This window comes from Quercus suber, unplaced genomic scaffold (genome assembly GCF_002906115.3).
Source record: "Quercus suber isolate HL8 unplaced genomic scaffold, Cork oak 2.0 scaffold_1156, whole genome shotgun sequence".
Taxonomy (NCBI): Eukaryota; Viridiplantae; Streptophyta; class Magnoliopsida; order Fagales; family Fagaceae; genus Quercus; species Quercus suber.
Genome location: NW_027070556.1, coordinates 21,148 through 43,944, shown reverse-complemented (window position 1 = coordinate 43,944; position 22,797 = coordinate 21,148). Strand labels below are relative to the sequence as shown.

At 36.7% G+C, this 22,797-nt stretch overlaps 1 non-coding gene and 1 pseudogene across 1 annotated transcript; one reads left to right on the top strand and one right to left on the bottom strand.

Moving 5' to 3' along the window:
* Positions 1-12,378: 12,378 nt before the first annotated feature.
* On the bottom strand, positions 12,379-12,454 carry TRNAN-GUU (transfer RNA asparagine (anticodon GUU)). The gene has a single exon. It is a non-coding gene; the product is annotated as a tRNA-Asn (tRNA).
* Positions 12,455-14,114: 1,660 nt separating this feature from the next.
* LOC111986071 (pentatricopeptide repeat-containing protein At1g69290-like) lies at positions 14,115-16,053 on the top strand (annotated as a pseudogene).
* The last annotated feature ends 6,744 nt before the right edge of the window (positions 16,054-22,797 follow it).

The following is a 22,797-nucleotide window of genomic DNA, read 5'->3' as shown; positions in this document are numbered from 1 at the left end:
CCTCATGAGGAACAAGCACACGATGAAGCTAGTTCAAGTCTTCCAACAGTTCGTGTTGTTTAGTCTCCATGTGGCCTTGTAAGAGATGGAGATGGGAGTGTTGCAACACAATCTAACAATGTCGCCGAGAGAAGGGCAGGCAAGGGAGATGTTAAAATGGATCGGATAAAATTTGAGGGAGGAGGCGAAGATGTTGCGACCCTTCGATGAATGCCCCACCCCAAATCACATTTTCCTCATGAATATCATTGTATGGAACTGTAAGGGTGCCCTAAAGCCCTCCTTTCAGAAGCATGTTAGTGAGCTAGTTCGAAATCATAATCTAGCAATTTTAGTAATAATGGAGACCTATGTTGGGGGTGATAGGGCGAGGGAAATTACGGACAGGTTGCCTTTTGATGGCGCATTACATACAGAGACTATTAGATATGCTGGTAGGCTCTGGATGCTTTGGGATTCAAATAGGGTGGATATCATGCCTCTGGCCAACACCGAGCAGGAAATTCATGCTATAGTTAAGGTACGAAACTCAAACTCTGGCTGGTTATTTACTACTATGTATGCTAGCCCTAGGACTACTGAAAGACATATATTATGGAATAACCTATTAAAGTTGCTAAGTTGCACAATATGCCGTGGGTTTTGACAGACGACTTTAACAAACCTCTCATGGAGGAGGGTAAATTCAAGGGAAGAGCAATGGGTGTCAATAGATCGTTGTTATTTAAGGAATGTTTGGATAAATGCAGCATGATAGATATTGGATTTTTTGGGCCTCAATTCACTTGGACAAATAGAAGGGATATTCGAGCTTTAATTCAAGAAAGGATAGATAGATTCTTTGTTAACCCCAGTTGGTGCTTACTGTATCCGGAAGCTCAGGTAGTCCATCTTTCTAGATGCCACTCAGACCACTGTCCTGTACTGCTAGATATGCAACTGAGAGTCATTGTGGGGAGAAATAGACCGTTTAAATTCCAGACCTGCTGGTTGTCAAAGCCATCCTTCCCATCTATTGTGTCACAAGCTTGGAATGACTCTCCCACTCTTGGGGATACTGTAAACAGATTTACACAGGTAGCAATAAGGTGGAAGATATCCCACTTTAGGAATATCTTCACTAGAATAAAGAACATCATGGCTAGGCTTAATGGTATTCAACGGGCTTTATCTGTGAGACCTTCTGCTTTCCTTGTCAATTTGGAAAATAAGCTCCTCAAGGAGCTAGACAAAGTGCTTAATCAAGAAGAGGAGCTTTGGGCCTTGAAATCCCGTGTTAACTAGATGATACAAGGTGACTGGAACACTACTTTCTACCATGTGTCCACTCTTGTTTAAAGAAAAAGGAATCAGATTTTGGTAATTAAGGATTTAATGGGGGAGTGGATTTATGAGGAAAATGCTATAAAGGAGATTGTTAGGAGCTGGTTTAATGGTATATAAACTTCTTCTTTTGCTTCTGGTTCTCGATCTGCACCCTATATATCCCAATGGTAGGCTAGATTCTCTAAAGAGGAGAAGGAGAGTATTGATGGGATCGCTTCAGAGGAAGAGATAAAATCTACCCTATGGTTGCTAAAAGCTTTTAAAGCTCCAAGTCCAGATGGGCTACATGCTGGCTTTTTCCATAGATTTTGGTTAATTATGGGCAATTCAGTGATTGATGTAGTTAAAAGTGATTTTACCAAGGAGGTTGTTCCGGAATACTTGAATAGAACCCATATTGCTCTTATTTCAAAGATACAAAGCTCGGAGACCTTGAGCAACTATAGACCTATAAGTTTGTGCAACACGGTGTATAAAGTTATAACAAAGATCATTGTTACTAGACTGAGGCCGTACTTGGACAAACTCATTTCCCCTCTTCAAACAGCCTTTGTTCCGAGAAGGAAAGACATTGATAATGCGATCATAGTGCAGGAAATCATCCATACTCTTAGTAAGAAGAAAGGGAATGTGGGATATATGGCTCTAAAGATTGATCTAGAGAAGGCTTATGATAAACTCGAGTGAAGCTTTATAAGGGACATGCTTATTAGAGCTAATTTGCCAGCTGATTTGACTGACGTCATTATGAGTTACATATCCACAGTCTCAACATCCATTTTGTTCAATGGAGAAGCCTTAGACCCGATATACCCCTCTAGAGGGATAAGGCAAGGAAACCCATTATCTCCATATTTATTCATTCTTTGTATGGTTTTTCTTGGCCAACTCATTGAAGAGAAGTGTAGTGCTAAACTTTGGCAACCTGTGAAGGCATCGTGTAGTGGTTCAGCCTTTTCATACTTGTTTTTTGCAGACGACCTGGTTTTGTTTGCCAAAGCAGACCACATTAATTGCTATACTGTTAGAGATGTTCTTGATGATTTCTGCAGTATATCGGGCCAATCTGTGAGTGTTGCTAAGTCAAGAGTTCATTTCTCTCCTAATGTGGATAGGGACTTTAGGGAATCACTTTGTGATATTCTTGGATTTGCTTCCACTCCCTCTCTCGGCAAGTACCTTGGAATTCCTATTAAACATCCTGGTTCCTCCCCCCAAGACTTTAACTTCATCCTTGATAGGGTGAAGAATAAATTAGCAGGATGGAAAGCTAATTTGCTTTCCTTAGCTGGTCAGTCTGTTCTAATACAAGCTTCTTCAGCGGCTATTCCTAGGGGTGTGAAAAAAACCCGCCAAAACCGACTTGACCCAACCCAACTCGCCAAGTTGAGTTGGTTTTTAGGGCTTAGTGGGTTGGGTTGGGTTACAAAATTTTTTTTTTTTTTTTTTTTTTTAGTGGGTTGGGTTGGGTTTGGCTCATAAAATTACAAATTCGCCAAACCTGACCTGACCCACCCATATTTTAATATATATTTAAACCGTCCATCAGCTATCATCACTACCTCGGCGGTGGTTCTATCTTTCTGGTGGTAGCTCTCTCTTCCGATGTTAGGTAAAGTTTCTCAATGTTTTCTCTCTCTCTCTCACTCACTTTATCTGTTTATTGCTCTTGCCGTGATGGATCAATGTTTAGCTTTTGCTTTGTTGATTTCTTAGTTTTCTTTTGGCTGATTTTTAAGTATTTTTGCTTTGTCTCAACCTATAGGTGTATTTCTTACTCTACAATATTTTCTCTTGCCAACTTGTTGTGTCCCTTTCTCTCTATCTTACTTTGTAGGTTTGTCTCTATTTGGCCCTCTCCCTATTGTTTTTACTATTGTTGTTTAGTCATTAGTGTTATTTGCCTTTAAGGAGTTACATTGATACTAATCTTTGAGCTTTTTTTTAATATATTTATATTTATAGATGGCATATGAAACTCAATGTGGCACAAATGAGGTTCTTGTGGCACCCACCCCCACAAATGAGGCTCCTCAAACAACAGCAACAGAAGTATTATGGCAAAACTTATGCTGCTGGGTTAAAAACTTATGGCACTACTAACTTAAGAACTCATTTGGAAGCTCGGTGTAAAAAATATCCTTATGGTAGGAATAAGAAGGAGGATAAGACTCAAATGACTTTAGCCTTTAGTCCTAAAAAGAGTGATGATATGGAGGGTGCTAATAGTAATAGTCTTATTGCTGTAAGCTATAATGAGAGCATGGGTAGGGAAGCACTCGCTAGGATGATTATTGTGGATGAATTGTCAATTAAATTTGTTGAGCATGAAGGGTTTAGGAACTATAGTAGTGTGTTGCAGTCTAGGCTCACTGTCCCAACTCACACTACTATTGGAAAAATCTACTTAAAGGATTTTCCTCACCATTGACACTTGGACTTCAATCCAAAATATTAATTACTTGTGCCTTACTGCTTATTTCATTGATGATGATTGGCAATATCACAAAAGGATTTTAGATTTTTGTCAAGTCCCTAAGCATAAAGGTGAAACCATTGGAAAGGTGGTGGAGTCATTGTTGCTTAGTTAGGGCATTGATAAAATTTTCACCCTCACAGTTGACAATGTAGCCTCTAACAGTGGATCGTAACCTACTTGAATGGGATAACTAAAGAATGGGGTACTTCTATCTTGGGTGATAAGTTTATGCACATGAGATGTTGTGCACACATCGTGAACCTTATTGTGATGGAAGGTTTGAAAAGCCTTCATGAGTCAATTGTCAAAGTCCGTAATGCGGTAAGGTATGTGAAGTCCTCTCCATCTAGGTATGATAAGTTTAAAGCATGTGTGGAAAAAGTAAAGATTGCTAGCAAGGGTTGTGTATGTCTTGATGTTCCAACTAGATGGAACTCGACCTACATGATGCTAGAGAATGCAGAAAAATTTCAATAAGCATTTGAAAGATTACATGTTAACGATGCACAATATATTCGTTACTTCTTGGATGATGGAAATGGGAAAAAAAAATATTAGGACCACCTGATTTTGAGGATTGGGATAATGTGAAGGTGTTTGTGAAATTTTTGAAGTTGTTTTATGAAGTTACATTACGATTTTCTGGTTCCCTATATGTCACACTTTGTGTGATGAAAACTGAATTGACAAACTTGTGTGAAACTGAAGATCCTCTTTTGAGTATGATGGCAAGGGATATGCATGAGAAATTTGATAAGTATTGGGGGATATTGAGAAGCTTAATTTGATGATGTTTGTTGCTATTGTACTAGACCCGAGGTACAAGTTAAGGTTTGTAAATTTTTGGTTTACCAAATGGAATCCAGGAGCAGTGGTAGAGAACATGACAAAAAAGGTGAAAAGGGCTCTTGTTCGTATATATGAGCACTATTGTGACTGTGATTGGTATTCAAATGGGCAAGGTCAAGATGGCTCTTCTTCAAACAGTGCTGAGACTAGACCTGTGCAAGATCCCCATGCATTGGTGAAATCTATTTATAAGATGCATTTGGTAGCGGATAGTTTGGAAAGCAAATCAGAGGTGGAAAGATATTTGGCTGATTGTGTGGAAGAAGATTCTCCCGATTTTTGTATTTTGAATTGGTGGAAGGTGAATTCCTCAAATATCGACTTCTCTCAAAATTAGCTCGTAATGTGTTAGCCATTCCTCTCTTTACAATTGCCTCTAAGTTTGCATTTAGTATTGGGGTCGTGTGTTGGATCCATTTTGAAGCTCTTTGTTGCCTAACATAGTTGAAATTCTAATTTGTGCTCAAAATCAGTTAAAAGCTACTGATATAATTGATCGTCAAGAATCAATGGAAGAAGTTGAATCCTATGAGGGTCTTGAGTCAGGTAATTTTTCAACAAAGTAATTTTTTTTTTTTGTAATTTTTTAATTGTTATATAAGCCTTTTGGGTTTTAAAATTCCACAGTATAATTTATTGTCTTTTTTTTTTTTTTTTTTTTTTTTTGGTCTCAGAGTTTGCATCTCAAAGCACCATAACAGTGGAAGAGGAAGATTAGTTGGAAATTGGAATGTTAGATAGCTTGGATATTTTGGTTCTTAGTAGGACTACTATAGAACTCTTTTGAAATCCACTCATAGAACTAGTTCTGTATATTTTGTTTATAAACTCAATTTGATATATTTTGTTTATAACTGAGTTAGTAACTTAGGATACTAGTTCTGTATATTTTGTTTACCGACTCAGTTACATATATTTCGTTTATAACTAAGTCAAGAACTTAGGACANCCACCCATATTTTAATATATATTTAAAATATATTATATATTTAATAAAATTCTTTTAAAAACTAGCTGTCCAACACTTCCTCGATTCCTACTATCATATATAATATAAAATCCTATTAGTTCTTTTAATATATATTTAAAATATATTATATAATTGATAAATTAAAAAAAAAAAAAACAGTTGTCCAGCACTTCCTCGGTTTCCTCCTATCATATATAAAATCCTATTAGTTCACAATCACACAAACCTTAACCCTCCCCTCTCTTAATATGCCGCCTCCCTCTCCCTCCCCTCTCTTAATATGCCGCCTCCCTCTCCCTCTCCCCTTCCCCTCTCAGTTTCTCACACTTCACTCCCTTTTGAACTCTAACACTCTATCCCTTTACTGAGCCACTGCCGTCCATCAGCTATCATCACTACCTCGGCGGTGGTTCTATCTTTCTGGTGGTAGCTCTCTCTTCCGATGTTAGGTAAAGTTTCTCAATGTTTTCTCTCTCTCTCTCACACTAGTTCAATAGTTCATATATATATATATATATATATTGTTTATCAACTCAGTTAGATATATTTCGTTTATAACTAAGTTAGGGAACTCATGTATATTTTGTTTATAAGTGAATGAGGATACTAGTTCTTTTATATTTTGTTTATCAACTCAGTTGGATACTTAGACATATTTTGTTTACAACTGAGTTGGAATATTAGTTTATATATTAATGTATATTAGTTTATTACAAGTGGCAGGTATGATATTTTTTTTCTCTGCTCAATTTAATAATAATAGTAATAAAAAAAAATTGTCCAACTAATGGGTTCAACCCAATCCAACATAACCCATGTGGGTTGGGTTGGACTTATGTGATGGGTTAGGTTGGGTTGAATTTTTTTTAACCCACTATGGTGGGTTGGGTCAACAAATCTCCTCAACCTGACCCATGCACACCCCTAGCTATTCCTACCTATGTTATGCAATATGCTTATATTATCCCAAGCAGAATTCTAGAGGGTATAGACCGAGTTAATAGAAATTTCTTTTGGGGTTCATCGGAGTCTTCCAAAAAAATACATTGGGTCAGGTGGCATAAGGTAACAAAACCCAAGGAGGAAGGTGGTCCTGGATTGCAAACCGCCAAGGGCAGAAATACAATTTTACTTGCCAAGCTTAATTGGAGGTTACATGTTGAGAAGGAAGCTTATGGGCCCAAGTTCTAAGGCAAAAAAATTACAATCATAGAAGAATAAATTTTGCCAATGCGGATAGACTTTCGTGTTCTCAGATTTGGAAAGTAGTGGAGAGAGGGAGAGATACGTTCAATGAAGGCAACATGTGGACGATTAGGAGAGATAGCAATATCAACTTTTGGTGGGGTAACTGGACGGGTAAAGGATCTCTCCACTGCATGATCCAAAGGTCCCTAACCTGAAAAGCTACTCAATGGGTGGTTAAAGACATCCTGACAAATATGGGCTGGAACTAGGGTCAGATACCCTTTGATTTCCCCCTTCATATCAAATCAATGATCCAAGCGATTCCCAAATCAATTACGAGTAGAGGTCAGGATAGGATAGCTTGGTCAAGCAACCCAAGGGGTACTTTTGATCTCAAGAGTGCCTACTCCATTGCTACGGTTGATGAGACTACCCCTTATTTCAATGCTTTCTGGATTTGGAAATTGAAAATGTTACCTAGAATTAAAACATTCTTGTGGATGTGTGATCATAACAGCATAGGTGTGAAGGTGTGTCTTGCGAAGAGAGGGGTTGTAGATGATGAGTTGTGCCCCATCTGCCAAAGGGAACCCGAATCAATCACTTATGCCATCAGAGATTGCCTTAGGGTCAAGGGAGTATGGATTCAGCTAGGAGTGAATTTATCTAACAGAGAATTGGCTTACCATTAAGTAATCTCCAGGATTGGCTTACCATTAATGGGAAAACTAGTAGAAGCTATTCCCAAGGAAAACCCCCATGGAAAATTATATTCCCTTTAGTTGTGTGGTGCATATGGTGATGTAGAACAGACAGCACATGCCTTCCTCGAGCAGCAGGGGCGCAGGAAGTCACAACGCAAGATCACAGGGGGGTACCAGTAGGGGCCATCGGGGTAACAGTGTCGGAATTGCATGAAATTTGGCAGGTTGAAGGGAAACGACGTTCTGATCCAGATTCATGACAAATGCCATGAACGTCGCCAAAATTTAGGCGAATTCCTTCATTAAGACCCCGATAACAGTGTTTTTGCTATTTATAGTAAAATTTGTTTTCCTTAATAACTTTTAGTTTAAAAGTCAGAATAAGGTCCCGTCTGTTTTGGGACGACCCTTAAGGTCAGTAGTTTATGATTCTGCGCTTAACTCAATTTTGCCATTTTTGGTAAAATTCGGTAATTTTGTCACCTAATCGCTTAATTAGTGCGAATTAGGGTTTTAAACGTTTTTGCTTAGTATTTATATGTTTTGTAGCCGTCAGAGGCAAAATAGACTATTATCAATAAACACAGACTTTTGTCAAGTTTTCTTCTGGTGGATTCCAGTTTTATCTCCTTGTGGATTCAGGGAAACCCCTCGTGGATTCGAGGTTTACTACCAGAAACTAACAGTTTAGTTTCTGTCCATCAAGAGAGCATCGTGTGTGCTTCTCTTCAGGCTTCCGCGACATCATATGGAAAAGCAGAAACATGTTTGTTTTTAATAGGAAAAACCAGAACCCAAATCTACCAACTGAGATTGTGAACCAAGTGTTGGAATTTATCTACTTTGTTCACTCTCCCAGAAATCCAATCTACAACACCATAAGGAGTTTTTGATGGAAAAGACCTCTAGTAGGATGGAATAAGCTGAATACTGATGGTTCATGCATGGGTGGACCGAGCATAGTTGAATGTGGAGGTATAGTGAGGGATGAACAAGGTGGATGGGTTGCAAGCTTCGCCAAGCGCATTGGGTCAACTAACAGCTTCACAGCAGAATTATGGGGGCTCAAAGATGGTCTTCTGCTCTGCTGCAACTTAAATATTGATTATCTTATTGTTGAATTGGATGCACGAGCTGTGGTGGATGTCTTTAAAAATGCTGCTTATGTAAACAATATAATTGCTCTGCAAGCAATTGGCGGCTCCCTTCTAGCGGATCCAATTTAATCATTGCTACCGCCAAGCCAATTGGTGCGTAGATCTGCTTAGTAGAATGGGTGCTGCTCAAGACTTAGATTTTATTTCTTTTGTTAGTCTGCATGTGGACATTTATAATGCTTTTGAGGATGATCTTAATGGTGGGTATTTTAACAGGATGTGTCCTAAACTTGATGTAGTTGTTTAGTTTGTTTAATGCATCGTCGTTTACCAAAAAAAAAAAGAAAACTCAAGACACAAAAGCACACATATACGTATATATGTACATAGGAACTTTAGGTAATAAGAATGACATTAGCAAGTATGAATACTTTAGTGGACTTTTATTAATCGATCAGGTATCCTGAATACAACTCCTCATGAAGGCAAGACCGCAAAGTCCATAAGCCTCAAATTTCACAGACTAAGTAGTCTCTAAGGCTTTACAAGACTTGTGAAGTTTGGGTCCTTGGATCAATGTGGATCCCCCAAGCACTATTACAAGTGGATGCTTATCAAAAAAAAAAATTTTTTTTGGGAACTTGACCTAAGTTCTCCTTTCTCTATGCTTTTCTGAGTTTTTTATACTTGCTATATTTTCTACACTCCTTTTTTGCCTTCCATGGTCATTTTCTCCCCCTTTTATACTAGTTTTGGAGGACCTAAAATTACTATTCTCTCCTTCTACTTTGATCTTGTCGTTTGCCCTTAGATTTGAGGCTCTGGATGTTTTCTTTCATTTTCTTATTCTTATTTCGTTTTCCTAGGAACTTGTTTCTGAAAATATTTTAATTGCTTTCACCTTCATGGAAGATGATTTTCCTAGGTGATTCTAGCATCAGTCGAGGTTAATGAGAATGGGTCCCTTCTCTAGGCTTGGAGAGGGACACTTCAAAGGTTCTCTTGGATTGATAAAGACTTTACGCATTAAGTCTTCTTCCTGAAAGTTGTATAGATGCTTCTTTAGGTGAACTCCTAAAGTTGTTAGGCATCTTTCTTCTTTCATTATTCCTTTTGGTCGAGGTTCCTCGAATCATTTTCTCATGGATTAGTTGGTTTTCAGTTTTAGTCTTCAAGGTTTTGTGATATAATTCATCCGGGGGAATGGGCAGAGTGGCTGTGTGTGGTGCAAGTATATAGTAAGTTAGACAACGGTTTGAAGATTAAAGAAAACTAGCATCTCGAGTTTTAGAAACTCGAGATCCATATTAAAAATCGAGTCCCAAAAACTCGCTTTGCGAGTGTTCTGGGACTGAAAATGCCACACGGATCTCGAGTTTTAGAAACTCGTGTTCCATGCAAAAAAAAATTTAGTTTGATAGCCCCTATAGTGGCGTTTTTAAGTCCTATGGTGACGTTTTAAAGCCCTATAGTGGCGTTTTTATGCCCTATAGTGACGTTTTCCTGCAAAAATTTTTTATAACTCAATTTTTAAGCCCTATAGTGACGTTTTTAAGTCCTATAGCGGCGTTCTTCTGCAATTTATGGAACTCGAGTCTTTAAAACTCGATTTTCACGTGGATTTTTTCCCACTTCTCACCTATCCGCTTACAAATCGAGGCTTGAAAACTCGATTTTTATCTTGGAATTCGAGTTTCTAAAACTCGAAATACTAGTTTTCAACATTCTTTCCCAACTTGACAACTAACTAAATTTTTTAATATTTATTGTTATTTAGAAAAAAAATTCTAATTCATCCCTTTTCGGCTTTTCTACGTAGGGAACTAGGTCCTTTGTGGTTGTTTCCTTGGTGAACCTATTGGGCTTGCTTTATGGGTGTCATTTGAGGACCCGTTTTTCTTTGCACCTTTTTTTGGGCTTATTCAAGGTCTTTTCTTCATTTTTTTTTCATTATTGGGCTTTTGCCCATTCTTCTTGGCTCTTCAGCCTCTTCTACAAAAGTGTTCCCATAGAATCATGGGTCATTTATGTTCACATGAGGTCCATAATTTGGTTCCTTGGCCTGGGCTTTTTCTCTTGTGATGTTTTAGGTATCAACAATTTTTTATTTTTGGTCACTAGTGTGTTGTCGCCGACAACCAAAAATAAAACTATACTCCTAAAAATATATGTAGTAGTGCGAGTAAAGATCGTTCCCACGAAGAGTATTTAGCATAGTTTTATGCTACGTGAACCGCTAGGGGGGGGGTTGAGTATAATGAAAACAATTTTAAGAAAAAAAAAACTAAGGAACAACTCAAATCAAAGGATCAAAATCAATCAAGAGAACAAATCTTGGTCTAAGTCAACATCCACCATTGGAATTTTACAACTGATCATCGATGCAAGTATATATCAATTCACACTTTAAATATTCACCGTTGGAACTATTTTCCTATCTCTCCTTTGTTGCAGTTAATTAGAAAACAAGCAATCTAATTAACCCTAACTACTAAACAACCAAAGACAAGCGCTAAAGGTTTAATCTAGTAGCAGCCTTAAGAATTAGAAAGATCGATGAAGCTAAACAACACAAGTACAAGCAGTTGCATTTAATTTAGTCGAGCATTCTTCCTAAGATCTAATAATTTCTGACGCAGCAAATCATTAAATCTTGGTTGCTTCACAAATTAGAGAGATCAAACAATTGCAGATTTGATATCTAACCTAGCTGTAGATTGCAATGAATAATAAACTAGTAGGCCTCCAAGTGATTAAACGAGACAATCATGAAAATAGGCACAGAAGAACATCCGATATTCAAAGCATAAATTGAACAATAAAAAAAAAAATTAGATCTCACAGTTTTATTGATTCCAAGGCTTCAGTTTCCTTCGACCAAGTATAAAAGTTTAGCCAAGTAGGGCCATGATGAAAACTCGAAGGATAAATTAGAGAAGAGGGGAGAGAGAGACATGTGTGTCCAATTCTGATTTCTCCTCCTCCTTTTACATGTTAATTCCCCCTTTCCCAAGCCAACAAAATCTCCTAAAAATATTGTAAATAATAATATCCAAATTTGACTAATTAAGGAAAATATTAAAAATAAAACAAAGTCCTAATATAACTAGGAAAGTGGTGTTTTTCAGCTGGAATTTTCGTGCACCAGATCTGGAAGCTTCCGAAAATAAACCGCATCAAATCCGCGTATTAGAATTTCAGGCAAAGGAACATTCCAGAACGTCAACAGTGCAAGTGCAGCAACTTCAATTTCAACCTTGATTCGGCCTGTATCTCTCAAAACTCAGAACATGAAAGTTGTAGAGCTTTGTCTTGGCATTTCATAGTATCTTGAATTATCTCAATCGGAGCTCGGATGAGAGAGTTATGCCCAGATTACCAAACAGTGTCAAAGCTGCCTAGAATCGCTCAATTAACTACGTTTTGCACTTAATGCCTCCATTTGCATCCTAAATCAAAATATAAGAATAATGAGTACATTTTGGCACCAAATAAGTATAAAAGACTAAACATTAAGGGAGAAAAATATGACAATTTGCATTCTCATCAGCCACACGATTACTATTCACATGATTATAGAATTCAATTTTTTTTCAAAATCATTAAGTAGACAAGTCAGAATAGACCTAGCTTTTGATTACTCTATAAAAATAGGGGCTAAATGACAAAGGAATATCAAAAAATTATCATATGATTTACAAAATGCCTCATTGACTTTTGGATATAGGAAAAAAAACCTAAACTTAAGTAAAGAAAAACAGTTAGGGCAATAAAAGGAGGGCTTGAACCTCCAACCTCATGGTTAACAGCCACATGCTCTAACCAATTGAGCTATTCCAGCCGTTGTTTACACAGTCTACAAAACAATTATAAATTTTCAAAACCTCTCAAGTCCCAACCTTGTTTGCTTCCGTTGAAGTCCGAGTGTCCGACCATTATGTTTTGGTTTGGATCGGTTCTTGGAGCACTCTACTTCGGTTGTTCATATTCAAAAAATCTAGTGGGTTCAATTGGTAAAATATTTTATGGTTGAATAAGAAATTTGGGGTTCAATCTCCGCTATACCAAAAACCAACTGGTATCTTGGTCTAATAATAATAAAAAAAAAAAAAAAATTCTATTTAAGAGACATTGGATTGAACAAACAGATGAAATTGGAGCTATTGAACCCCACAAATTAGAATAACACAACAACTTGGATTTTTTTTTTTTTGAAAATAACAATAAAAGCCAAACTATTTTGTTAGTTAGTATAGTTTTGAAACTATTTGGGTATCTAACAACTCAAGACCAAAAGACTCGATTTTGGAGTTATAAATCGAGGAAAATAAACTCGATTTCAAAATTATGCTGCAGCTGACGTGGAAATTTGTCCACGTAGACTTAGAACTCGAGTCAAAAGGACTCGAGTTCTGTCATCTAGAAATCGAGTCCTCCAGACTTGATTTAATTTTGCTTCAAGAACTAATCGGCTTTCTTGTTCTTCCTTTCCTTTTTTTATTTTCTCTAGATGCCATCCCACTCTCCACTTCCAAGCCCCAAAAACCCATGAACAAAACCAAATACAAAACCCAAAACAAATCAAATCCACTCCCCATTCTCCACTCCAACGTGTTCTTCTCTTCCACTGGAGCGGTGGCAAGAAACCACACCCACATTAAGTCTGATCTGATTTCTGTCGCCTGAAACTTTCGCCGCCTGGGTTTGGTCAGAATCGGCGCTTGGGTTGCTTCGTTATTGCTTCTTTGGTTTGTTGGGTTTTGCATTGTTGCTTCTTTCTTCTTCGTTGTTGATCTTTGCGTTTTGATCTCTGGGTTTTGTTGGTACGCTTCGTCATTGCTAGTAGGTGGTATTTCAGAATTGTTGCGTACCGAAATTAAAATACCAGTATCTGTTAATGGAGTGGAGAGTGGAGAGCGGGTTTGATTTGTTTTGGGTTTTGTATTTGGTTTTGTTCATGAGTTTTTGGGGCTTGGAGGAATAAGAAAGTTCGTCTGGTTCTTGAAGGAAAAAGCAAAACAAAATCGAGTTTGTAGGACTCAATTTCTATTTGACAGAACTCGAATTCAGTGCCTACGTGAACCAAGTGTCCAAATAGTTCGGTGACTCGAGTTGTTAGATACCCAAATAGTTTCAAAACTGTGCTAACTAACAAAATAGTTTGACTTCTAGTGTTATTTTAAAAAAAAATCCCAACAACCCCAGCAGAACTAGAACGTGGGAAAATTGGAAGAAATCAGTGAACAACAATAGAAAAGGTGGAGATTGGAGAACAGCAAAAACACTTTCCTTTCTCTCCCACAAACCATTCTCTTCCTCCACACCTGAGACACCAAACCCAACTCTCTATTCCTTTCTCCAACCCTCCATCTTTTCTCTCAACAAAACAACCCCACTTCCCAAAACACCTTCACGAGACACAAAGCCACAACCTTTGACCCAAAACCACATAGCCACTTTAGAAACCAATCTCCACCAAGCCCTTATCACAAGCAACACTGATGGGGCCTGGAAGTCCTTCAAGACTCTCACTACAAACTCTGTTTTCCCAAGTAAGTCTCTCACAAACTCTCTCATCACCCACTTGTCCTTGCTTTTTCCAACAATGTATATGTGAATAAATTTTTTTTTTTTCCAAAAAGGTCAATGCCATAATCTTGTCTATGCTTGGTAAAGCCTATTCAATAACAGAATTTTAATTCAAAATGCAAGTTTCCATTTGTAAAGTCAGCTATAAAATACCTTGAGGAAATGGATGTTCAGGGAGGTTCTGTGGGGCTTGGGGTCTATGTGCCAATCTTGAAGGCTTACTGCAAAGAGCATCGAACAGCTGAAGCTACTCAATTGGTCATGGGAATTAGTAATTTGGGTCTTCAGTTGGATGTAGAAATCTATGATGCTCTGATAGAAGCATCCATGTCAAGCCAAGATTTTCCGTCGGCTTTTTCTTTCTTTAGGGACATGAGGGAAGCAAGAATACCCAAACTTAAGGGGAGTTACTTAACTATAATGACTGGCTTAATGGAGAATCATCGGCCTGAGCTGATGGCAGCCTTCTTAGATGAGGTTGTTGAGGATGCTCGAATTGAAGTGGGAACCCATGACTGGAATTCAATTATTTGTGCATTTTGTAAATCTAGGTGGTTAGAGGATGCGAGGAGGACTTTGAGAAGGATGATATTCCTCCAGTTTGAACCAAATGACCAGACATATTTGTCCCTAATTAATGGTTATGTGACTTGAGAAATATTTCAGTGTTTTGATGCTTAGGAATGAGGTTAAACGAAAAGTCTCAAGTGATGGACAGAAGGGGTTCAAATTTGATCACACCCTGGTGGATGCATTCCTTTATGCTCTGGTTAAGGGAGGTTTCTTTGATGCAGTGATGCAATTTGTGGAGAAAACTCGGGAGACAAAGATCTTTGTAGATAAGTGGAGGTACAAGCAAGCATTTATGGAGACCCATAAAAAGCTCAAAGTGGCAAAATTGAGAAAGAGGAACTTTAGAAAAATGGAATCACTTGTTGCTTTCAAGAATAGGGCTGGTCTAAATGCATGAACTTCAACGGTTCCCAGCATCCATGTTCTCCATTTGAGCTTCTGCTGACATCTCTGGCTGATTAACGGTACCTTTATTGGAATTTTTAGGCAAAGGTACTTGATAATTGGCTCACTCTTTTTAAAACTGGGCTCATTTGGATGCATGTACATCAAAAGTAGCTTTATTTTCCATTCGTTTGGGCTCACATTCACAGTTTAAAGCATAGTAAATAGTGTGTGAGAATCCAACGAGGATGTCGAGATATATGGTCTATAAGAGCATTCCCAAAAGTTGAGCTGGTTTGAAGCAGGAACTGCAGAAGCACCTGATACTTTGATGTTGTTGAGCAAGGCGTTTGCTTGGCATTTTCAAATGTAAATGAACGAAAACCTGAGGAAAATGAAAGAACTTATTGCTTTTCTAAGTTCACCAAGGGTTCTGCTCGTGATACAAGGCTCAGAGGCTGCCCCACCCACACTGGAGGGAAGTTTTGAAATTGTATCGGTTACTAGCGTTGAATTTCATAATAAGTTCAATAATGTGGCTGAGGCAGTTTAACAGGGTTTTTTATGTGGATTAGAATTAATTTAATAACTCTTTTTGGCAGAATGTGTGGAAATTTATGTGTTAATGGAGGGAATCAGTTAATGAGTCTACTCAATAATGGGGCTTCTCTCAAGCTGCTCAGCTTCACTGGGAATGCAGGGCAACTCCTTTTTTTTTTTTTTTTTTGTGCCGAAAGCTGCAATAAGAAAACTTGCTGTTTGATATTTTATTTCTCCAAATTGGAATGTAGTCTGGAACTTTAAGTGATTTTTCCCCCACACCAGCATAAATTAAAACCCTTGTATTGTGATTGTAAGCAGTTGAATGGGCAGTATAGTTTTCATTCTTGTTTTGATTATTGAACTGAGATCAATTAATGGCTTATATAACCTGTAAATAGTTAAGTTGTAAGTTTACTATGCATCTGGATGTGTTGGCACTTGAATTGTTAAAAAGTAAGTGATGTTCTTCTGTTCTTTGGGTGCTCCTAAAAGTAAACCCTTTCTCCATTTCTAAAGCTCTTTTTCAGTTTTTCAGTTTCTTCATGTGGGGTGTTTTTTGCTGTTCAAATCGCAACACTATTACTTGAAACTGCGCACTTTTCCTTCTGCTATATCCCCCACAGCTGTGTAGTATGACTGTTAAAAGAAAGATACATGTTGATCCATTCTTCAAAGGAATGAGACAGTTCAGGAAAGATAAATGTCAATCACCAAAAGATAGATTCAATAGAATGTAGCTGATGATCTGTTCTGCCAAATATGATGAGGAAATTGTGCCACCGTGTTGGTGATTCAAGCATACAGTTTAGCTGACCCTAAAATTTTTGGACTGAGACTTGGTTGTTGTTGTTGATGTAATAACATCTTAAGATAAGCCAACCTGTGAAAGATCGTTCTTAGTTTTATACACAGCTATCTTAATTAGTATTGTGATCTGGTTTTATGCATTAGAATGTGATTGAAATTTTCCAGTGCGTGATTTGTGTGTAAAGTTGGGATTATGAAGGCATTATGGAGGCATGTACCAAGTTCCATATTGAACGTGTACTGGATCAGTTTAAGCAATTAGAGAAAGTTTAATTGGAAATTTGGAACTAGTCCTTTTGGGGAATAAAATAAATTTGGATAGCACATTATAAGGTTGTGAAAATTTGGTGTCATAGCCACAACCATGTGGGTCTTGACATGAACGATAGGGATTTGAGTGGGGGGAAATTATAATACCTTGAATTGTGTCTGGATGTGTAGTAAATTTAGTTGATGAATTATAAAACTCCAGAAGGAAAAAAAGAAAAAAAGAAAAAGAAAACACAAATTATAAATGCATTATAAAGGCAAGATAGTCTATTATATAATTGGGCTGTCTGACATGTTACATGTTTTATTTATGGTATACCCTATATATGCATCATTGATTTAATGTGATGGCTCTTGATCTAGCTCAACCATTTGTCCAAAAATGGCTTTGTTCAGGAACTCTTGCTTGTAGTGAGAGCAAACACACCAAGGTTGTTGGCAAGTGCATGATTTGCAATAAGATGGACATGAACCATTGCAGTCACCCTTTGGTCCACAATGCATTGTGGGTGTTTTTCTTGCTTCAGCTCCCAAAGGAAAACCTGCCAACAAGTTTTAAACCATTCAATGAATCCCTCACTCATAGTTAAGAAAAATAATTAGATAACCTCCAGCTGCCTCCAAAGTCCAAATTATTATTATTTTTTAAAGATAAGATAGGATTTTCCTCCAACATTATATTATGATAAATATTATTCCATAATTGTTAAAGATTACAAAATAGATAAATAAATTAGTTATTGCAATGAGTTAGTCTACCAAGATAGAGAATTTCTCTTGGCAGGTACAATTATCTTATGCAAAGATAAAAATAAAATTGTGTAGGTTCCAAAATTTATGAGAAAGAGCATACCATATGCGAAAGCCAAGATTACCATCAACAAAGCCAACTTGAATGAAGTTCTTTTCATGTTTGAGTTTTGGGATGTTTGATTAATCAATTTACCGCCTGAAATAGGGATAAACTATGCCATACGTTATATAGGTGAAATATCTCACTGTCAGGCTGGCAAAGTGTCTTAATTAATGGCAAATCTGAACTTTTAACTTTTCAGATTACAACAAATCCAATTGAAATCTCAAAAAATCTGGTGTCATTAAACACACAAGCTTTTGCATGCAAATAATAAATAGTTTGATAGTTTGACTTTGTGGCATAAGGCTACGAACCCATTAAAAAAATTAACATGGCTATATATTTTGAAAATCTAATTGTTAGATTGCATATTTTTGTTGTTATTAACATACATGTCAAATTTTGTGCCAATCAGTTGTTATTTATTATTTGATCCATAAAATTATTTGTTATGCATAATTTTTAGACAACAAAAGTTTGAAATTTAATCATTTGATTGATGACATAGCTATTGATTGTTGATCTTTTTGAAATTTTGCAAGCAAGGAGTATATAAGAAGAAAATATAATCCAATGCTGGATTTTGTAAAATTCATATATAATAGAAAGATATTGAGTAGAGTTGTAGCATTAAGTTACATTAGTTGCCAAACCTTGTCCTTGGCAATTTGGCAAGCCATGTGTGGACAAAGTGTTTTTCCCATCCTATATATCGAACAAAATATTTTTTTTTTGGTCAAGTTCTTTAACTTGGGATATATTTGTATGAGCTTATAATTCCACTTTTTGTTTTCAAGAAAATTTATAAATTTTTTTTTTTTAAAGTTATTAACTATAGTATTTACAATTTTTTTTTTTTTTTAAAAAAAAAAAACTGTCTTTTTGAGAGAGGATTAACGGTAGTGTTTTAATAGTCACTGGTCGCAGACCCACTCGATGTGTGAAAAAATTAATGATTTATTTATTTTTCTTAAGTGAAAAATGACAATAGTAAATAAGACTTAGGGTAAACTGCAAATTACACTCCTAAAGTTTGGGGGTATTTGGATTTTATACCCTAAAATTTCAGAATTTAGATTTTACCCTGAAGTTTAAGAGTATTTGGATTTTACACCCTAACATTTTAGAATTTGGAATTTACCCCCTAAATTTTAGGAATGTTTGGATTTTACTCCCTAAATTTTAGGAATGTTTGGATTTTACTCCCTAAAGTTTGGGGGTGTTTGGATTTTACACTTTGAAATCTCAAAGTTTGGGGATGTTAAATCCAAATACTATCAAACTTTAGGGGGTAAAATCTAAATTCTAAAACGTTAGGGTATAAAATCCAAACACCCCAAACTTTAGGGAGTAAAATCTAAATTCTGAAATTTCAGGGTGTAAAATCCAAACACCTCCCAAACTTTAGATGTGTAATTTGCAATTTATCCTAAGACTTATAAGTTCTAGTTGCAAACCCTTCTTAAAGTGAAGTGATTATTTTTAACAAACTATATAATTGATAAAATATATTTTCTTATATTTCCATTGTGTACTTGGGTCCTATTCGGTCCACTTGGGTCTGATTCGGTCCATTCGATCTTATTTGGTCTCATTTGGTCACATCTAATACTATTCAGTTCGCATTGGTTCTATTTGGTCCTATTTAGTCCACTTTGGTCCTATTTAGTCCACATTGTTCTTATTCAGTCCCTTTGCTCTTATTCGGTCTACTTTGGTCCTATTCGGTCCATTCTGTCCACTTCGATCCTATTTGGTGCATTCATTCTTATTCAGTCTAATTTGGTCCACTTTGGTCCTATTCAGTTTTATTCGTTCCACTTTGATCCAATTCGGTCTACTTCTGTCCATTTGGTCCAATTCAGTCAATTACACAAACTCATATATTTTATTTATTTATTAAAATCTTCTTTTTTGGAGTTTTTTTGGTGATATAGTTACATGCTCGCATCTCATAAACAAAGATTCCCTCATCTATTAATCTTTTTAGGTTCCTTATTTAAAAAGTTCCTGTCTTTGAGATTGATCAAAGATTGCCTCCAAAATAACATTTTGGTTTTTGCCCATTTTTTTTTTTTTTTTTTTCACGTAATGTACGTTATCAAAATTCTGTTATAAATTTGATTAATGTAGGATTTTCTAAATCTTTGACTCCCCTACCTCTCTCTCTCTCTCTCTCTTAAGCTTTGCCTTACTCTCTCAACTTCAACGATATGTTTCCATTCTCTTACTTTTTCTCTCTAAAAAACACTTTCTTTCTTATTAAAAAAACAAAAACAAAAACTAATGGTATTCTCAAATTTTGCAGAAAAATAATAAATAGTTTTAATAATTTGACTTCATGACGTTGGCAATATGGCAGGACACGTCTGCAGAAGTGTATTTCCCATTCTATCTATCAAACAAATAAATTTTTTTGTCAGGTTCTTTAACTTGGGATATATTTGTATGAGCTTAAAATTACACATATATATTTTTTTTGTGACGAAAATTCATAGATTTAATTTTCTTTTTTCTTTTTTTTAAGTTAGTGACTATTTTTAGTATTAAAATTGTAATAAGAAAAAAAAAAGACTACAAGTTTTTTAGAGAGGGTTAACTGCAGTGTTTTAACAGTCGTGTATGGAAGGACCATATTGATAACAATTGCAAACTTGAAAAAAGAAATTGAAAAAATTAGAAATTTTAGAGAACAAAATTGACAATTTCCCCAAATTTGAAGGTGCAAATGTAATGCATTAAATATTAATTTAATGTAATGCTTTGATAAAAATAAATTTAAACAGTTAATTGAATAACAAATGTGTTGATGTGGAACTTCAAAAGAGAGCATTTTATTTCCCCCAGGATTGATGGGAATGCAACATCATTTGTACTGCAATGGCCAATGCAGTTACTTGATTGGATTTTATTGAAGAACTTAGGGTACAACATTCAAATAACTGTTCCTAAGTTTTGCCTGTGTATAGAGATTCTAATACTCGTAACGACCTGGCATGAATTACCGGTTTCCAAAATATCCCTGTTAACATGTATAATATATTGTGGGCTTTAGGCCCAGTTAGGTTACTTGTATAGCACACATATGTCTCCTATATAAAGGCACCTATGTACATTCTTTCATTAATGAAATACAATACAATTACATTCGGTATTTCTAACATGGTATCAGAGCCACCTTCTTATGGCCATGATTTTCTGTCCTTGCGGTACATTTAAGAGCAATCTTTGTCTTCCTCAGTGTTTTTTTTTTCGCTGCGTTTATCTTCTTTGGCTTCCTACTGCTGCCATCAAAACTCTCCGATATACTCAAGCCACCGTTAGAAGTCGCATCAATACTGCAAGACCATTGCCTTCCTCAAACTACCGAAACAAAGCCAAACTTCATTCAAGGGATTTTCTCATGCCTTATCAAATCTCAAGATTTCATCAAGCTCCATCTTGAGTTTGAAAGGGGGTCTTAGAGATATATTAGCCCATTAACGTAAATCCAAGCCTAATTCTACTTTGTGTGCAAGTCTACTATATATACACATGTTATGATTCATTGTAACACAGGATTTGTACTGCACTATAATATATTATTGATGTAGCCCTTTAGGGTTTCTTTCGTGGATGTAGGCCGTTAGGCTGAACCACGTAACCCTCTTGTGTTATTGTATTCTATACTTTATGCTTTCGCTTCCGCATCTATACTAGCATATTCAACATGGTGTATCAATGCTAATATTTAACATGGTATCATTGGCTTCTAGAGGTTTGTTAGGATCAGTGTCTACAGAAAATTTTGATTGTGTTTCATGTCAGTTAGGAAAACAACCAGCTTTACCCTTCAATACTAGTGAATCAATATCCACTGATATCTTTGACCTTATTCATTCTGATGTTTGGGGGCCGTCCTCTGTCTCTAGTATTGGTGGGTCAAGATATTTTGTTGTCTTTGTTGATGATTACTCTCGCTATAGCTGGATTTTTAATATGAAACATTGTTCTGAACTATTGGAAGTATATTCTAATTTTGCAAAAATGGTTGAAACTCAGTTTTCCAGACGCATCAAAATCTTTCGATTTGATAATGCTCTTGAATATACTCAATATGCTTTCCAAGCTATTTTGCATTCCTATGGCACTGTTCATCAACTAACTTGTCCAGGTACCTCTCAGCAAAATGGTAGAGCCGAATGAAAACTTCGTCATATTCTTGACACTGTTCGTGCTATCCTTTTCTCTGCCAAAGTTCCTGCTCCTTTTTGGGGTGAAGCTACTCTTCATGCCGTTCATACTATTAATCGCATTCCGAGTCCTGTTATCCAAAATCAAACTCCATATGAGCGCCTTTTTGGGTCACCTCCAGACTATCACCACCTTCGCTCCTTCGGTTCTGCTTGTTTCGTTCTTCTTCAGCCACGTGAACATAACAAACTTGAGCCTCGGTCAAGGCTTTGTTGTTTTCTTGGCTATGGCGAAACTCATAAGGGGTATAGGTGTTATGATCCTGTCTCTCATCGTCTTCATATCTCCCGCAATGTTGTCTTTTGGGAACATCGCCTTTTTGTCGAGCTCTCTCATTTCAGTACTTCCCTGTCTTCCTCCTCTGTCTTAGATCTTTTTCCAGATGAGGCACATATTCCTTCCGTAGCTGCTCCTGATCCTCCTGTAGTTGCTCCTGATTCCGTTGTTGTAGACTTCTCTGTCAACCACCAGATATCACTGATCCTTTTCCTAGTTCACCCTTTAATGAACAGGTGGAAGATGAACAGGTTGAAGACAAGCTACCCAGCCCCAATCCTGAACTTGGGTCTCCTGCTCCTGCTCCGCCTGAAGATCTTGCACAAGACATTCTACCTCGTCACTCAACTCGGGTAAGATCTATTCCTACACATTTACTTGACTATCATTGTTACACTGCCCTTGCTACACTACACGAGCCTTACACCTATCGTGAGGCTTCCACTGATCCTTTATGGCATATTGCAATGAAAGAGGAACTTGATGCATTATCTAAAAACCATACTTGGGATTTGGTGACATTTCCTCCTGGAAAATCTGTGGTTGGTTGTAAGTGGATCTACAAGATTAAGACTCGCTCTGATGGGTCCATTGAGCGCTATAAAGTTCGTCTTATTGCAAAAGATTTTACACAAGAGTATGGGATTGATTAT